General features: G+C 36.4%; 4 pseudogenes; 3 read left to right on the forward strand and 1 right to left on the reverse strand.

The window, feature by feature from the left end:
* Positions 1-84: 84 nt before the first annotated feature.
* LOC120155187 lies at positions 85-4,341 on the forward strand (annotated as a pseudogene).
* Positions 4,342-6,001: 1,660 nt separating this feature from the next.
* On the forward strand, positions 6,002-8,409 carry LOC120155220 (annotated as a pseudogene).
* A 1,443-nt stretch (positions 8,410-9,852) lies between these two features.
* LOC120155275 lies at positions 9,853-13,166 on the reverse strand (annotated as a pseudogene).
* A 4,123-nt stretch (positions 13,167-17,289) lies between these two features.
* On the forward strand, positions 17,290-17,782 carry LOC120155242 (annotated as a pseudogene).
* Positions 17,783-20,381: the final 2,599 nt, after the last annotated feature.

Consider the following 20,381-nt stretch of genomic DNA (forward strand, 5'->3'; position numbering starts at 1 on the left):
AAAATAAATAAATAAAACAAGGCCTTATATAAAAGCCCATCATCCCCCAAGCAAAATTTCCACATATACTCTATATACATAAAAAGAAAAAGAAAAAATTATAAAGTATAATCTGCGAAAAATTAAATTCAAAAAAGGGGGAAACACTAATTCCTGCAATGGCCAGAACTGATCAAGAAGCAATCGAAACTTTCATCGGCATCACTGGGGCATCAGAAGCTGTTGCAGTAGAAAAGCTCGAGGTAGTTTTTCGGAAACTTTTTAATTTAATTTATTTATTTTAGCTTGGTTGTCCAATTGGATTCTCATTATAGGTAAATAACTTATCGGATGCAGTATTGATTGATTTGTTAATTAATTGGATTTTTGTTGCTTCGCATTGTTGATTTAGTTTTGCTTGCGGTTGGATAAGAATTTTATTCAGTGACTTTAATCAATGGGTTATTTTAATGGATGAATGAATTATCCATAATTTCCCCCTTTTCAATTAGTTTTTATATGCGTATATTTCAAATGAACAAGCTTAAAAAAGGAAGAAATTGGATGGTTGGAATCCGAAAGGCGAAAATTGAATGAAATGACGAGGTTGCATTTTTCAAATTTGAAGTTTTGTTCTCTTTGTAGTTTCTTGAAAATGCATTTGATGTTGATTAGTATAATGCCTAAGGTTTTCTGAACCTCCAGTAGTTAGTCTCGAATCTCTTACAAAGGCTATAGAAGCAAGGGGCACTAAACATGGATTGGTGCCCCTTGAATGTTTTTAGTGATTTTAGAAGTCTTGCAGTCGGTGCCTTTGGAACTCTTGCATTTGGACTCCTTAATGAGCTCACCCCTTATTCATCCTGATGGTTAAATTGAGCTTTATTCTAAATATCTGACTCTGTAATTCCTAGGCATCACTTCAATTTATAGTTTGCTAAGGTGTTCTATGGAATTTTATGAAGAAAATTGCTTGAGGATGAGATGTTTGGATAACACCATTATCACTATCGAATTGACTTCTTGAGTTGCATTATTTAAGTTTGTTTGGATTCTTTGTATCTGTTCCTAAATTCAAGTGTTAGATATTTGCATCTCTCACTTATCTGTTATTTATTTTGCTTGGAATCAGGAGCATGGTGGTGATCTAAATGCAGCTGTCAATGCACATTTCAGCGAAGGAGATAGAATCATATTTGTCAATTGTGCTATTCTCTCTTATGATTAGTAATACTCTGTTTATAGCTTTATTTATTTATTTATTTTTCCTGTTTACAGCACAAGGTCAACATCGGCTGTAGTTCCTGTAGATGATGCCATGGATATAGACAATCCATTAGAAACTGTACCAAGCAGGCCAGTCTTTCCACTTCTCCCCGCGTCTAGAACGATGAATGCATTCTCATTGCTTGACCCAAACTTTCGTAGAAGCTTCTTTAATGGTGTTTCTGATTTTACAACTTGTGAACCATCAGTTGCACATCCAAGAGAGGTGAGAGAGATACCAATAGAGGCTAAGGATAGCAATGAGCCATCAAATCATTCTGGTCATGCTCCTGTCATTGAGGATGTCTCTGAAACTGCACAAGCACATGGACCTAATTCCAATGAGACTGCTATAATTGATGAAGTGGATGAGGACTCTACCATGCCGCCACGTGAGCTGAACAATCCCTCTTGGGACCAACGTGTTACACCCACTGCTCCTGTCTTTGATAACTTGCCAGACTATGGCAATGACATTGAAGAACAAATGATTCGAGCTGCAATTGAGGCTTCTAAATGGGAAGTTGAGGTAAATTTTTACAGACAGGTGTTTCCAGTGTCATACTGTTCTGGTGCACTTCTTGTAGATGACATAGATGTTTGCCTCACAATTTGCCTTTTAATGTTTGTGCAGGATACCAGTGATCTGGGGCCTCCACCCAATCAGTCTCATATGGAAGCAGTTTCATTGTCCTTAAAGGTTTGTTGTGCTTTAGTTTGTTAAAACCATGCTTTCATATGATAATCTCTTCATTTTGTTCAATGTTACCAAATTCAGTTAGCAGAGCAAGAGAGGGAATTGCATGAGCAGGGTCGGTCTGCCGTAACATTGGAGTCGGTAACTTCTAAACCAGCTGAGGTGCAGCTTGGAAACTTGGCTACCTCAAATGGGAGGTACATCTCATGGTCACTTGTTAAGCATTAGGTGTTATGTCATGTTATTGTGTTATGATGACAAAACTGTAACTCTATTTGCCTTTGCTTCATTTTATGATGTACTTAATTGAGTTGATTTAGGTTAATGAGAGGAAGCTCTTCCATTCAAGATGATACTGAAGATGTGGAGGAGCAGCCTTTAGTTAGGCACAGGCCCAGACAGGCATTATCTGGCTCGAGGGAATCTGTGAAAGAAATTGGAGCTGTTGAGGCTAGCCCACCATCAAGTCCTGGACAGCAAGACATAGGCAATCTCCCACATAGAAATGGAAATGCCTTTCCTTCTGATGAGGTTAAACCCTTGCCCAATTTCCTCTGCTGTGCAGTTAGAACTTGAGTATACAATGCATTTCATATCTTTACTCGACTTTGTCTTCTAACCGGTTCCTTTCGCTTATATTATTTTCTAAAAGTAATATTTGGTTTCTGATCTCTACTAAATCATAGTGGGGAGGCATCTCATCTGAGGAACATGATGAAGCAGTCATGCTTGAAGCTGCAATGTTTGGTGGAATCCCTGAAAGTGGATATCGTTCTGCATATGCACCTCATCAGTTCATGCGACCTGAGGGCTCCAATCCCTGGCGTGCCCATCATCCTCCGTCACCCTCTTTGCAGCCCAACGCTTGATACGGGAACAGCAAGTTAGTTTTTATTTTGTTTATATTTTTTTCTATTTGACTGCAAGGTGAGTATTTTGGTCCAGCAGAAATGGTATAACATTTGCCCACATACATGATGCATTCAGGATGATGAATATCGTGCATCATTGCAAGCTGACAGAGAAAAAGAAATGAAAGCAATAGAAGAAGCCGAAGCTCGCCATTTAGAGGAGGAAGCAGCTAGAAAAGCTGCTCTTGAAGAACAGCGAAAAGAGGAAGAGCTGCGCAGGAAAGTGGAGGAGGAGCAGGTAATTATTTTGTTATAGTTCTGATCATTAGTAAACTTAACCGGTGTATATTTTTGGTCCATGAATTGAGGAAAATGATATGTTCTATCTTGTGTCTTGATTTTGTGGATAAAGAATTACATTCTAGCAATAATTCAAAGGCAATTTTTTACATAGATGCTTGTTTTTAAATTTATGCAGGATGATTAAATTTTTACCAGCAATCTTTTTCATATAGGTGAAACAAACTTTTGTTGTAAATCTCGTACAACTATTGTCCTTGTCAATTTTATCTTCATTACAGCAATTCATTCTGTCGATGTCTTACTGTAGCCTGATATAAAATGCATTTTATTATTGAGATAATTTATTTTTTCCCTATAATTAAGAGAAAAAAAAAGAATTGTTAATTTGGCTGTTGCTTTCCAATCAACCTATTTGTACTTAATTTATGCTTTGAAAATATAACTTCATTCACTGTAGGAATCTAGTTTTCATGGTTCTGAATTGCATGATTTCTGATTCCATTTGCAGGAATCTGAGAGACAATTAGCTGCTAAAGAAGCTTCACTGCCTCAGGAGCCAGCAGCCAATGAGCAAAATGCTATAACCCTTCTTGTGCGAATGCCAGATGGAAGTCGCCGGGGGTGCAGATTTCTTAAGTCTGATAGGCTGCAGGTAAACATGCAAAGAAGAATCAGTTGTGTCACCTCTCCTTGTGCATGCTTAATGTTAGACCTGACTTTGATTTTGTTTTGCAGTCTCTATATGACTTCATAGATATTGGTAGAGAGGTCAAGCCAGGAACTTATAGACTGGTAAATTCTCATCCAAAGTCCATACCCTATCATTCGAGATGGATGGATGAATTATTTTTCAGCATTGGACGAAAATATTCGCTACTTGCTTCCTTCCTGCAAGGAATATATATATACAGGCGCGTTCTAATTACAACATTTGCTGCACAGGTGAGGCCATACCCAAGGTGTGCTTTCGGCGATGGAGAGAGCAGTTTGGCACTAAACGAACTAGGGTTAACAAGCAAACAAGAAGCTTTATTTCTGGAGTTGATATGAAGAAGTAATAACATATTAATTCCTACACGATTATAGTAGAAAATTACTGGGAAAATCTTTAAGTTTTATTGAAACCTGAAGAACATGAATTCCATTAAGGGTTGATTGATTAAATTTCAGGATAGGATACAATTAATCTGACTTGACAATGGTCAGTAGTATTTGTGCATTTTGTTGGTGGTGGTTTTCTATTGATTAATAGAGGATGATGCACTTATATTTATTTGTTGGTCCTTTACTCAAACCGAACCCCTACCTAAGGTAGATTGTAAGCATATTCTAGTTATAATAGGAATAATTACACTGTCAATCACTTAATTATTGGTATTTTTTTAATCATTTAACAATAAAATGTTATATGCTAAAAAAAGAGTTACAATTTGATCCTATTATTATCAATATTTTTATTTTCACTCATCTGTTAACTTAATAATGGACTGGTAAAGAGACCTTTAAACTATAAAATTAATACCTAATTATAGCTAAAAGAGGTTGAGAAGTTAAAAGAAAAGGTTAATTTTCGTAAGATGACAAAAAGGAAAGTTGGAAACAAAATATATATAATTGAGGTATGACTGTATGAGAGCCGGTGATCCAACGGTTAAATGAGTGGGTATCAGCCTATCAGGAGACAAGCACGTGCACATCGTGTGAATTTCAGCACTCTCGAAATTATAAAAATAAAGAGTTTATTTCACATTATATCCCCAAATTATGACCCATATTCTAAATTGGTATCTAAACTTTACATATTTTATATCAATACTTAAATTATGACCACATTCTAAAATATTCTTTAAACTTTGAAATATTTTTTATCAGTTATCAAATTATCAAGATCATTCTATTTTTTAATTTTCTATTAACATGTCGTTAACTCTATTTATTAAAAGATTAATATGTTTTGAAGTACTGAGAATTGAACTTATAACATTCTAAAAAAATTATAGGACCTTAAAAATAGATTAATTTTATTTAACTAATAGAGTTAATGACACATTAATATAATGATCAAAACAGATATTGATAGTTTAAGAATTGATGGATAATATTTTTAAGGATTAATTTAGAATAAAAAATATAGTTTGAGGACATCATTTGCAATTATCTCAATAATAGTACAAGTAAACAATGAAAATTAAAGGAGAAAATTCGCTCAAAAAACATTTAGACACCAACTCCTTAACGGTCATATTTCAGCGACAACACTCCAACGGTCACAAAGGGTATTATTCACCATGGTATTTTTTGCCTGAAATCAAAGTCCAGAAACCAGAAAAGAGAAAGCAATGATGGAGACGTGAAGGGTGTGAAAGAGGTAAGTATTTACTAGTAAGGTGTATACAGTAGTAGTATACTATAGACTATAGTCGTAGAAAGAGTTGATTCAAGAACATGAACCCAGACAAATACTAAAAGGTTTTCAAAAAGCCCTTATTTAGTTTTCTTGGGTTGAGAGCTTCGAGGAGTATGTTTCATTTGTTGGTTGATCGTTTAGTTTGATTTCAGTCCTGGGTAGTTTGGGTTCTGTTTTCAGTTAGCTTGGAGTCTTTGCAAACATCAAAAGCTGAGATGGGTGTCAATGTTTTTCAGGTTATCAACTCCAGGTTTGAGTTTCTATGCGCTTTTGCTTCCAATTTTCATGTCTTTTACACTGTTGATCATACCCTTTTCGAATAAGTTTTTTTTAATGTTTGGGAATCCGATGATTGTTTTGTGGTACATGTTTTAGTGTAGTTCTTAACAAATCTTTTGATTCTTTCTGGGCTGGGATTCTTTTTATTTCTTTGTACACACACAATGTTCATATAGGAACACTTGCATTTCTAATATTCGTCAATTCGTTTCTGTACATTTTTTTAGAAAAAATCGGATTCATTCTTATTTTGTGTCTTGAAAATCACACACTCACTTAGAATTTGTCCATCTCTCTGGATTTAGTTGTCCAAATATACATGCAAAGTTCTATATGAACATATAACATTTTATACATAGAAAAGAGAGACAAAAACTCATACAACGTAAAACTTAGACAAACAAAGAGAGGGGAAAGAAAATAGAGAAAACAAACTGGGGGTGAGTAAATTGAAAGGGGGAAAAAAAGACAAATAGCAAGGTTGTAGAGAAATGTTGGCAGGGTGTTCTAGTTCAACATTGCTGTCACCAAGGCATAGATTGAGGAGTGAAGCGTCTGCACAGTTTCAAGCTTGCCATTTCCCAACTTCAATGAGCACACAGAGATTGGACTTGCCATGTAGTTTTTCTCGCAAGGACACTGCTTCAAGGTCACAGCCTATTAGGCCTGTTGGCCTTTCTGTGGAGAAACCGATTGAATCCAAGACCAGCGGTTGTTCTCTCAAGCAGAATATCCTGCTGCCGCCATTGACTACTGCCGCGCAGAATCCATTTCAAGGACGGAGAGAGATCAAGGATGAGCTTTGGGAGAAAGGGAGATGTTTGAAGAGGTTTGCCGACGGTTGCATTGATGAGTCAGTCATTGATAGGGCCAAGAGGAAAAAAGGTAGCTGTCATAATCAGATTTCTGGTGATATTCATGAAGGTGGTGGAGATAGTTTGAGTTTGGCTGCAGATTTTTGGTTTCGGCCAGGTTTTACTGGACAAAGTGCTCCTCAAGTTCCTTTCTCTCTGGCTTGTTCAGGGGATGAAGAAAGGTCGTGCTTTGTGCCTAGTGAAGCGATTTCACTTCCTTTGCCATTGTCCAACAATCCTTGGACTGAATCAGTAATAACTGAAATCACTGATGTCGGGGAAAAGGATGTTGAAACGACCCACAGACCGGTAAGGGAAGCTTCGGGATCGAGTACTTCTTCGGAGAGTCATAGTTTGGGACTTCGGTTAAACGAACAAGCCACAGAATATGAAGTGGGCAACGGGTCAGGGAATCCTCACCCACATGAGGGTGCTGGTATGGGTGCTTATGAGGAGGAGAACAACCATGGGGAGCATCAGGGGTTCGAGCTTGTTCACTTACTGACAGCTTGCGTTGAAGCAATTGGATCAAAGAACATTGCAACCATCAATCATTTTATAGCTAAGTTGGGTGATCTTGCTTCTCCAAGAGGAAGTGCTATAAGCCGCGTAACTGCTTACTATACTGAAGCTTTGGCTCTTCGAGTCATGCGGCTTTGGCCTCAGATTTTTCACATCTCAATTCCTTGTGAGTTTGATCGGGTTGATGAAGACAATGGTACAACATTGAGGCTCTTGAATCAGATAAGTCCAATTCTGAAATTTGTTCACTTCACATCAAATGAGATACTCTTGCGAGCCTTTGAAGGGAAAGACAGGGTTCACATAGTAGATTTTGACATCAAGCAAGGGCTACAGTGGCCTAGTTTGTTCCAGAGTTTAGCTTCAAGGACTAATCCACCAAGCCATGTTAGAGTTACTGGGATTGGCGAGTCGAAGCAAGAACTGAATGAAACAGGAAACAGGCTCTTGGGATTTGCCGAGGCATTGAATTTGCCTTTCGAGTTCCATTCAGTTGTGGACCGGTTAGAGGATGTAAGGTTGTGGATGCTCCATGTAAAGGAGAAAGAGACTGTAGCTTTGAACTGTGCGTTTCAACTGCACAAGACACTTTATGATGGAAATGGAGGAGCTCTGAGGGACTTCTTGGGACTTATTCGTAGCACGAACCCTACGGTGGTCATCATGGCGGAGCAAGAAGCTGAACATAATGTACTCAGCTTAGAAGCAAGGGTTGCCAATTCATTGAGATACTATTCTTCCATTTTTGACTCCATTGATTCAAGCCTTCCCATGGAGTGTCCAGTTAGGATCAAAGTGGAGGAGATGTTTGCAAGGGAAATCCGGAATATATTGCTTGTGAAGGAAGTGACAGGCACGAAAGGCACGAGAGTTTCGAGAAGTGGAGGAAGTTGATGGAGCAAGGAAGGTTCAGATGCATGGGCATTACAGAGAGAGAACTGGTGCAGAGTCAATTGCTGCTAAAGATGTACTCTAGTGATAAGTACAAAGTGAAGAAGCAAGGGCAAGATGGAGGGGCGCTTACTCTAAGTTGGTTAGATCAGCCACTTTATTCAGTCTCAGCTTGGACTCCCATTGATGTTGCAGGCAGCTCATCCTCATTTCCTCAGCCAAATTGATACCATTATTACATAAAGGGATTCTTTGTAGGCAGAGAAATCATTCTTTCATTCTTTTGTTGCATACAGTAACTTCATACATACCGATTCATTTGTAGTACCAGAGTCAATTAATTTGCTGTTTATTCTTTGATACTTTATGCATCATAAAATTCTTTGTAGTTTGTTGTAAGATTTATCAGAAGTTAATGTAGTTGGAAATTTATCTTCATATAAAGGATTTTGTTGATTTGTGTTCGTTCTTGCTTTGGTTTTCTCTTTATCTTTACCTCTTGTTTCATAAAATTCTACATCCAGCAGCTTGTTTCAAGGAATGCATCATAAAATTCGATCTGGGCCAAGAAATGCAAATGAAATGATACTCCATACTCTGGTGATGAAATAAGTACTGTCCTCCCAAGAATCTCTGCACAAATAATGTTATGTTATCTGCAATAATGTGGTGTAGCTTTGGAGATGAGAAGGTACACATGTTTTACTTGAGGAAAAAGAACTACAATATCTCAAATTTATAACTTACTGATTTGATATTCTGAATTTATGCTTTGATGTTTGATTTCCTGTTTCAGGAAGCCTGCGATTGATGGACTGCTCGCAGAACACTAGTAGTGATAAAAAAACATTGAAGAGGTGGTTTTTCATTGACTAAAGGGTCGGGTTTTGACAAGGATTCAAGGTTCACAACTTTACTTGACAGAGTTGATTCTGTCGTAAAATATACAGTTTAACCTGTTGTTAGTGTATTTAAAAGTGGTCTGAAGGTAATGGAGTTGATTTTGGTACGTCAAACTATTTCTTTTATGATAAGAGGGTATTATTTCTGAATGTCTGGTATGTAGTCTCCAAAACCATAGCTGAGGATACTTCCTGGACATTTGCAAAAGAGAAGGGCCTTGACGTGGTTGTCATAACCCGGCAATGGTGATTGGTCCTCTTTTACAGCCAACACCTAACACGAGTGCAAGCATTCCCAAATGCAACTTTTGGTTATTATTAATCTCCTCTGGATCCTCTGTTCTATCTGCAGGAGCAAGCATTCTCAAATGCAACTTTTGGTTGGTTAATGTAAAAAATGTTGCAAATGCACACATCCAGACATTTGAGATTCCATCAGCTAGTGGAAGATATTGTTTAGCCGAGAGAGTTGCACATTGCTCGGAGGTTGTAAATATGTTAAAGAGAGCTATATCCTTCTTTCCATCTTCCAGAAAGGTAATTTTCCGGCTTCTAAATCCAGAGAGTTGCACAGTGCTCGGAGGTTGTAAATGTTATACATTATCGTTGAATGCTCGTTTTTTCAGATATATATTATATTCTGAATCAGTGAGCGATTTTGATGGCAAATGTGCAGATGACAAGCCTTATGAGCCGCCAACATAAGGCACATAAATCTTACAAGAAGCTACAAAGAATTTTACGATGCATAAAGAATCAAAGAACAAACAGAAAATTAATTGACTCCGGTACCACACACTTTTCTAAAAAAATCCTGTCCTTGAAACAAATGAATCGGTATGAAGTTACTGTATGCAACAAAAGAATAATGACTTATTACTCTACCTACAAAGAATTCCTTTATGCAATAACGGTATCAATTTGGCTGAGGAAATGAGGATGAGCTGCCTGCAACATCAATGGGTGTCCAAGCTGAGACTGAATAAAGCAGCTGTTCTAACCAGCTTAGAGTAAGCGCCCCACCATCCATGGACAAAGATCCACCTGATGACTGATAGGAAAGCAGATTCGGTGGATGCCTAGTCTCCAATTGTTTACAGGAGTAGGATCAGTGAGAACAGGAGATGAATGATTCGACTTCAACTCCATTACCTTCAGACCACTTTTAAATAAACTAACAACAGGTTAAACCGTGTCTTTTACGACAAAATCAGCTTTGTCAAGTAAAGTTATGAACCTTGAATCCTTGTCAATTTTTTACCCGACCCATTTGTCAATGAAAACCACCTCCTCAATGTTTTCTTATCACTACTAGTGTTTTGTGAGCAGTCCATCAATCGCGGGCTTCCTAACTGGAAATCAAACATCAAAGCATAAATTCAGAATATCAAATCAGCAAGTTATAAATTTGAGATTTTGCAGTTCTTTTTCCTCAAGTAAAACATGTGTACCTTCTCATCTCCAAAGCTACACCACATTTATGACAGATAACATTATTTGCAGGTTCTTGAGAGGACAGTACTTATTCATCACCAGAGTACGGAGTATCACCTCATTTGCATTTCTTGGTCCAGATTGAATTTTGTGATGCATTCCTTGACACAAGCGGTTGGATGTTGAAATTTAAGAAACACACGGTAAAGATAAAAACATGTGTACCTTCTCATCTCCAAAGCTACACCACATTTATGGCAGATAACAAACATTATTTGTGCAGAGGTTATCAAGAGGACAGTACTTATTTCATCACCAGAGTACGGAGTATCACCTCATTTACATTTCTTGGTCCAGATTGAATTTTATGCTGCATTCTTTGACACAAGCGGTTGGATGTCGAAATTTATGAAACACGTGGTAAAGATAAAGACATAACCAAAGCAAGAAAGGCACAGAACGAACACAAATCAACGAAATCCTTTATATGAAGATAAATTTCCAACTACATTAACTTCTGATAAATCTTACAACAAACTACAAAGAATTTTATGATGCATAAAGAATCAAAGAATAAACAGCAAATTAATTGACTCTGGTACTACAAACGAATCGGTATGTATGAAGTTACTGTATGCAACAAAAGAATGAAAGAATGATTGATTTCTCTGCCTACAAAGAATCCCTTTATGTAATAATGGTATCAATTTGGCTGAGGAAATGAGGATGAGCTGCCTGCAACATCAATGGGAGTCCAAGCTGAGACTGAATAAGGTGGCTGATCCAAACAACTTAGAGTAAGCGCCCCTCCATCTTGCCCTTGCTTCTTCACTTTGTACTTATCACTAGAGTACATCTTTAGCAGCAATTGACTCTGCACCAGTTCTCTCTCTGTAATGCCCATGCATCTGAACCTTCCTTGCTCCATCAACTTCCTCCACTTCTCGAAACTCTCGTGCCTTTCGTGCCTGTCGCTTCCTTCACGAGCAATTATATTCCGGATTTCCCTTGCAAACATCTCCTCCACTTTGATCCTAACTGGACTCTCCATGGGAAGGCTTGAATCAATGGAGTCAAAAATGGAAGAATAGTATATCAATGAATTGGCAACCCTTGCTTCTAAGCTGAGTACATTATGTTCAGCTTCTTGCTCCGCCATGATGACCACCGTAGGGTTCGTGCTACGAATAAGTCCCAAGAAGTCCCTCAGAACTCCTCCATTTCCATCATAAAGTGTCTTGTGCAGTTGAAACGCACAGTTCACAGCTACAGTCTCTTTCTCCTTTACATGGAGAATCCACAACCTTACATCCTCTAACCGGTCCACAACTGAATGGAACTCGAAAGGCAAATTCAATGCCTCGGCAAATCCCAAGAGCCTGTTTCCTGTTTCATTCAGTTCTTGCTTCAACTCGCCAATCCCAGTAACTCTAACATGGCTTGGTGGATTAGTCCTTGAAGCTAAACTCTGGAACAAACTAGGCCACTGTAGCCCTTGCTTGATGTCAAAATCTACTATGTGAACCCTGTCTTTCCCTTCAAAGGCTCGCAAGAGTATCTCATTTGATGTGAAGTGAACAAATTTCAGAATTGGACTTATCTGATTCAAGAGCCTCAATGTTGTACCATTGTCGTCATCAACCGATCAAACTCACAAGGAGTTGAAATGTGAAAAATGCGAGGCCAAAGCCTCATGACTCGAAGAGCCAAAGCTTCAGTATAGTAAGCAGTTACGCGGCTTATAGCACTTCCTCTTGGAGAAGCAAGATCACCCAACTTAGCTATAAAATGATTGATGGCCACAATGTTCTTTGATCTAATTGCTTCAACGCAAGCTGTAAGTAAGTGAACAAGCTCGAACCCCTGATGGTGCCGATAGTCGTCCTCCTCCTCATAAGCACCCATGCCAGCACCCTCATGCGGGTGAGGATTCCCTGACCCGATACCCAGTTCATATTCTGTGGCTTGTTCGTTTAACCGAAGTCCCAAACTATGACTCTCCGAAGAAGTACTCGATCCCAAAGCTTCCTTTACCGATCTGTGGATCATCTCGACATCCTTTTCCCCGACATCAGTGATTTCAGTTATTACTGATTCGGTCCAAGGATTGTTAGACGATGGCAAAGGCAGTGGAATCACTTCACTAAGCACAAAACACGACCTTTCTTCATCCCCTGAACAAATCAGAGAAAAAGGAACTTGAGGAGCACTTTGTCCAGTAAAACCTGGCTGAAACCAAAAATCTGCAGCCAAACTCAAAATATCTCCACCACCTTCATGAATCACCAGAAATCTGATTATGACAGCTACCCTTTTTCCTCTTGGCCCTATCAGTGACTGACTCATCAATGAAACCGTCGGCAAACCTCTTCAAACATCTCCCTTTCTCCCAAAGCTCATCCTTGATCTCTCTCCGTCCTTGAAATGGATTCTGCGCGGCAGTAGTCAATGGCGGCAGCCGGATATTCTGCTTGAGAGAACAACCGCTGGTCGTGGATTCAATCGGTTTCTCCACAGAAAGGCCAACAGGCCTAATAGGCTGTGACCTTGAAGCAGTGTCCTTGCGAGAAAAACTACATGGCAAGTCCAGTCTCTGTGTGCTCATTGGAAATGGCAAGTTGCAGACGCTTCACTCCTCAACTTATGCCTTGGTGACAGCAATGTTGAACTCGAACACCCTGCCAGCATTTCTCTACAACCTTGCTATTTTGTCTCTTTTTTTCCCTTTCAATTCACTCACCCCCAGTTTGTTTTCTCTATTTTCTTTCCCTGTCTCTCTTTGTTTGTATAAGTTTTATGCGGTTTATGAGTTTATGTCTCTCTCTTTTTATGTATAAAATATTATATGATCATATGAAAGTTTGCATGTATATTTGGACAACTACATACAGAGAAATGGACAAATTCTAAGTGTGTGATTTTCAATACCAAAATAAGAAGGAATCCGATTTTTTTTTTTAAATACAGAAACGAATTAACGAATATTGGAAATGCAAGTGTTCCTATATGAACAATATGTGAGATAAAAAGAATTTAAAAAAGAAAAAGAATCCCAGCCCAGAAAGAATCAAAAGATTAGTTAAGAACTACACTAAAACATGCACCACAAACAATAATCGGATTCCCAAACATTAATACACAAAAAAACTCATTCGAAAAGGGTATGATCAACAGTGTAAAAGACATGAAAATTGGAAGCAAAAGCGCATAGAAACTCAAACCTGGAGTTGATAACCTGGAAAACATTGACACCCATCTCAGCTTTTGATATTTGCAAAGACTCCATGCTAACCAAAAACAGAACCCAAACTACCCAGCTCTGAAATCAAACTAAACGATCAACCAACAAATGAAACATATCCCTCAAAGCTCTCAACCCGAGGAAACCAACTAAAGGTTTTCCATGTTTCATTGGGTTAATGTCTTGAATTAACTCTTTCTACTACTATAGCCTACAGTATACATCTTACTAGTAAATACTACCTCTTTCACCCGCTTCACGTCTCCATCATTGCTTTCTTTTCAGGTTTCGGACTTTGAATAATAGCCTCTGTGAGTCTGTGATCGTTGGGTTATTGTCGGTGAAATACGACCGTTGGGGAGTTGGTGTCTAAAAATTTTTTGAGCGAATCTTCCCCGCTTTTTCCTTTACTATATTTTTATTATATTTTATTTTTAGAATTTAGAGAGTGCTGAAATTCACGTGATGTTCACGTGATACACCATTCATTAACCGTTGGATCGCCGGTCTTATACCTCAATTATATATTTCGTTTCCTTCTTTTTTGTTGGTTTTATAAAAATTAACATTTTTTAACCTCTTAATAATATATTAGCATCAAGCATGCACATGGAGAGGTAAAATTTTGCTGGTAAAAGTTTTAATCATCCTGTAAAAATTAAAAACAAACACTATATAATAAATTGCCTTGGAAGTATTGCTAGAAAGTAATTCATGCGAAATATGATGCATGATGATTTCATGCTCCTCCTCCACCTCCATGCGAAGCCCTTCCTAGTATAGTATAAAAATCTAACCCTTCATGTTTGAAATTTCTATCATTTGATCTTTCTTCTCCTCCTAATAGCTTGTTCTTCTCCCGTAAATGTTGTAAGTATTACTTTCTATCACTTTCTTGGAATAATAACAATTTAACAGTAATTATTGTTTATGATATAATATAGTATTCAATTATTGTTATAATTCGACAGACTGTTTAGTCTGAAGTATCGTAAAAAGAACTAAATGAAGTAATTTTTAAATATAGAGTGTTAATTTATGAATTATTTGAATTAGGATCAAATTAATAAAAAATTATAAAATTTGTGGAATAAAATTATTATTATACCATGACATGTTAAACAATTGTTTCAGTTTTAATAATTTTTGCCATATTTCAACCAAATTCAGTTGGAATTTCAGAATGCTCTTAGGTAAACAGATCAATCAATTGATTAATTTGGTTGGCAAGTCCAGGCTCAGAACCCCGTCAACTTCTCTCTTAAATTAATGCAATTGTTGATCATTTCTAAGTAGGTATGAAAACTACTCGTACCATGATTTTTGCCAACTTGTTTTTTCCATGCATATATTGCATCATCTTAGGCAGTTTACCGTCTCAAGGTTAACTCAAACATTGGCTTATCGATTTCCAGATCTGCCAGTTTGCATTGGCAATCAATCACAATCTCTCAATTCCTTAGAACAGATTCGGGTATAGTTATAGCAATGTTTTCTGGGATCAGCACCGTGCTTAGGCTCAGATTACACAGAAGTTAGCTATTAAAACCGCATTGGAGATTTTGTGGAGGCAAATTGGCCCGGAAAAGCAGAGTTGATTATAGAGTCCGACTCGGAAGTTGCATTGAATTGGGTTTTTCATCCAATACGTCCTCGGAGGCGATGGAGTCTTTTTGATGAAATTGATCGATTGAAGAACAAGATTACTAGAGTGCAGTTTGTTTATGTACCAAGGGAATTAATGCCATGGCGGATCACTTATTAAAGCGAGACTACAAAGAAATGACCTATTTAAGGCGTCGTGGTAATGCAGCAATTGGTAGGTGATCCTACTTGCTTCTCCGTCACTGAAAGGATGAATTTATTCAAAGTTTTCTGGTGTTCCTAGCAGCTGCCATCGCATGGATTGTCTTGCTAAAGTAGGTAGCAAGTGGCGAGGTTAGTTTGTGTGTTATGCTGGATGGCTATAGAAGCTTGAAGTTTGTGCCTTTGTTCTGTGGGTTAGGCAGTGTAGTTGAGTTCTGCTGCATTTGTTGGTACCTTACCACCAGTTTAGTTGGTTTTATTTTTGGAATTAGATATTATAGTTGTAGCAGTAGGTTTTGTTTCGTCAGAGTGTACGTACTCTCTGCTCCTCTTAAGATTTGGAGATTTTTAACTAGGCATACAATTGAATAGACTTTGTTAAATTTTTATTAAAGTCATCTTGCCTAGCAAAAAATATATATATATATATATTAATATTGTTTTGAAAATCGGATCGGACCGGTCGGTTCAACCGAAATCATTGTCTAGTCCGGTTCAATCTAAACCGGTTGAACCGCTACTAGTGAACCGGCCAGAATCGTTGAACCGTTCAAACCAGACCGACTGAAAATCAGAAAAAACCGGAATTTTTTTTTTAAATTAAACCAAACGTTTGTTAAACGAGCCAAGTCGAACTCGAGTATTGCTGAGCTCAACTCGAACTTGAAAACTTTAAAAGTAAGCTCAACTCCACTCAAACTCACAAGTTAAAAATTATCAAGTTCAACTCGAACTCGAAATATAATATTGAAACTTGAACTCAAAAAGGCTTGAACTAAAAAAAAAATTAGAGCTCAATTGAAGCCTAAAATTCAAGCTTGATTGAAGTGAAAGAATAGTTCACTCAATGCTCACCAAAAGGTTCCATGATTTGAATGCCAAATTACCTCTATTATTTATAGAAGTTAGTTGTGATGCTCTTCTATATTCTTAGCAATGTGGGATGTTTTGTTCTCATATTTTTACTTTAGACTTTTAGGAGTTCTTCTATGTTTCTTAGCCATGTGAGATTGTTTTAAAAAAAAAAACCAAACAATCATTATTATGATTTTTTAGCCCCAAATTTATTTTTAATTATAGTTATATATTATTATTATGTTTTACCTTAAATATTATGTTGTAGTAATTTGAATCATTTTCACTTGATTTTATTTTTTAATTTATATATGTTATGACTTGCTTTGATATGACTTGTGATATAAAAAATTTTTTTTTTTATTAATATTTTGGTATTTTTTTTAATTTTTTAAATAATTATGACGTCGTCCGGTTCTTCCGACCGGTCGAACCGGTTCGACCGGTTGAACCAGTGAACTGGTAGCATGATGGTTCGCTAACCGGTCCGATTCTGAAAACCATGTATATATATAAACAAAATTAAGGGAGGCTAAATTCCACAAAGGCATTTAGCAGGTGTACTGTGTTTGTGCTGCAAAAAGGGGCAGTTTAGGCATTAGTTTTAGACTAAACAAGGCGATTTACAGTTTCATCGTTTCCACTTCAGTCTAAAGCCCTAAAACAAAGGCATTGCAACACAATGGCTGGCCCTGCCGGGCACGCGAAGTGCCCACGTTTTAGCCTTTTTTTTGTTTAGAGTGTTGCCGAGACCCACTAAATATCATATATATTACTGTAAAGTGTAAAGCTTTCAATGAAATTCTCTTTTCTTTGAATTTTATTCGTGGTTAATATATGATGACTGACAATAATCCATCAGTGTGCCTCAACTAAACCATCCTTCTAAGTCACCCGTACTATCATCCTTAGACCACCCAAACGTCCAAGTACCACATCCTTTACTCACGACAACTAATAGCATGTGCCAGGGCCCCTCCCACATGTCCTTCCAGAACTACAATGGCCTCATCCTCCTCGGAAAACACCCAAGTATCATGGAATCCGATACCGGAGCGGCAAGGTGTCTGAAATCTGGAGCCACGCAAAACTACGCGTATATTACCCTACCCCGGAAATGGCTGCGGCTGCCTATGATGTGGCTGCCTAGCCCTAAAAGGCGGAGAGGCTGTTGTTAACTTCCCGTCCTCTGCTTCTTATCGGCTTCCCGCTTCTCTTCGTCAGCTGATATACGTAAAGCAGCAGCCGAAGCTGCTGTATCACTTAAAAAGGCAGAAATCAGGAGTGAGATTGAAATAGGAACGTTGATGATCATGAGGCCAAAAATGAAGAAATGAGAAAAGAGGAATATGTGGACGAGGATGCCCTTTTAAACCTTCCTGATTTGCTTGTTGAAATGGCGCATGGAATGCTGGTGTCGCCGCCCAGGATAAGCTCAGCGCCATCCAATCACTCGCCGGATAATTCTGATGGAGAAAGCTTGTGGAGCTACTAATCATCCATATTTTTTTTTTCTAGTAATGCTGAGAGAGCATGAGTTTGACAACATGGAGTAGGGGGATGCGGCATTTGATGCAGCTTGAGCTTAAACCTGTCTGCCTATGAAACAATAAACAAATGTTAAATAAATACAAATATGAAAGGAAAAAAAACCAAAAGGATTTTTTTTTGTGATATGAAATAGTGATTTCCACGTAAAATACTATGAGATTCAAATCGTTGATAGGGTTCCATCTTTCTTTGCTTACGAGTGATGTTGTGATATGTATATCAAATGATGTAATTTTGGCCTGTTTGTATCAATTGTTTTTCTTCTTTTTCCTTCCGTTTTGAGATGTTCTCGCATCTTCTTCTCAGTTCCTCTATGGCTCTGTCTTTATATAATATTTCATCGTTTTCCAAATGTGTTTTAATTTAATTAAGATTCACTCGTTCAAAAAATTATTTAAGTATATGAATAAATATGACTAGAAACTCAGAATTCATCAAAGGTGTTAAAGGAAGGGAATATTATGATTATGTATAATTTGTGTATACCGGTAGCCTATAATAGAGAGTGAAAATGATGCATAACTCATATATACGGCTGACCAAAATGTACATACACTCAATAAATTATTTGATTATACGCATGCTAGCTTCTATAAGGTTTCAAATCCAAACACACATCAAAGCCAAAATCGAACCTTTCCTCTCATTTTAAGCAAGAAGCAGATGATGCTTCTTTAATTATGTCAGTCGCTAGCTAGGTATGATGCATATGTTAGAACTAAAATATAATAAGATTTAATCACGTCAAACCATCACGAATAATAAATACTAAATTTATAGAAATGTACCTAAATATATGGTTGGAGATTACCTAGAAGTTTGAGATCTTAAAGATTGTCTTATGGTTGAAATCTTCAAGAAGATAGAATTATCTTTAATACAAACTTTCTAACGTCACTACCAGGGAAATGCATTTTTAGTGACGCTAAGAATCGAAAAAAAAATCAAATTTAGTCACAAAATATCATAGTTACAAAATTTTGAGGTCACTTGCCGTCACTAATATCTTTGTCACTATTATATTAGTGACAACTTAATGAATTTTGTTACAATTACTTAATTTTTTGTGACTTCATTTTCGACACATAAAGATTAATAAATTGACCAAAATAACAAATTGCATATAGTATAGAAATTACTGATAAATTTATCTTTGACAAACTAATGGTAACTACATTTAAATTTTTTGTCAATATTTAAAAAAAATAAATTTTAAGTGACAAGCCTTTATTGTCACAACAATATCAAATAATTGTGATCGTTTTATATGCTGTTACTATCATAACATTTCCTTCCAAGAAAATAATTTGTGCCAAAATTACTCACAGTCACTATCAATTTGTCACTAATTTTCTTATAGTGTGGAATAAGTTAAATATGATATGATCTTTTCTTATGATCATAACTTCTTTAAATAGTTGATTATGAATCGGTTATTATATGTAATTATAATTTTGTCTCTCATCAAATTTAAATACAACTTTAATAGTATTTATACTTTTACTTTCATGATACTTCTAATACCTTATGACTTGCATAATATAATTAATCACTTAATTTATGCATATTTATAATAACAATATATATTAAATATAACTCATAATTATATATTTTAATCACATCATAAATTTTGTGACCTTTTGCAATGGATAAATTACAAAGTCAAAACGTTAAAGGAGGAGACATCTTGAACTTTGTAAATATCAATTAAAAGTAGGGGTGTAAAAAGCTGACTCAACCTGTGAAATTGACTTAAGTTAAACTGTTTTTGACATGCGTTGTGGTGATCCGAAACTGACTCGGGTTGGAATTGGTGTTGACCTGAACCTGAGTTGGACCTCAAATTATGGATCTAAACCCGACTGAGAAGCTTGAACCTGAATTGAACCGAAAATATGATACTGAACACGAACTGCATCTGACTGATATTAACCTGAATCCGAGATTGACCTGGTAAATAACTGGTATTACCTGACTTGTTTTTAACTCACCTGCTTTCAACTTGACATGTAAATGATCCGACTTGTTATATGACTTGATCTGATACTTACCTGACTTGACATTTACCTGACTTATATATCATCGATGAAATTATAAGATTTTAATAAAATTGTGAGATTTTGAGTTTATAATCATCATATTCATTAATATGATTAATTTTTAAATGTTATAATAAAATATTGATTATGATAATTAAATTAATAAATAGACTTATTATATTAATTTGATTATTATATGATTCTTATATTATAAATCTTCAATATATCTTAACTTTATTTTATTAAGTAATTTATGTATTGAACATTATTAATTAAATTAATTATAATGATTGCAAGTTAGAATAATTTATTGGCATTGAACATGATTAATAAAATTGTTTTAAATATATAGTTTAATTTATGTAAAAAATTTATCTAACAATTATAACATATATAAAACATAATATAAAAGATGAATTTAATTGATATTGATAATGTAAATAACATTTGATCTAAAATTTGAATAACGACATTTGATTTATTGCAGTTGAATACAATAAAATC

The sequence above is a fragment of the Hibiscus syriacus genome, unplaced genomic scaffold (genome assembly GCF_006381635.1).
Source record: "Hibiscus syriacus cultivar Baekdansim isolate YM2019G1 unplaced genomic scaffold, ASM638163v2 tig00111166_pilon, whole genome shotgun sequence".
NCBI lineage: Eukaryota > Viridiplantae > Streptophyta > Magnoliopsida > Malvales > Malvaceae > Hibiscus > Hibiscus syriacus.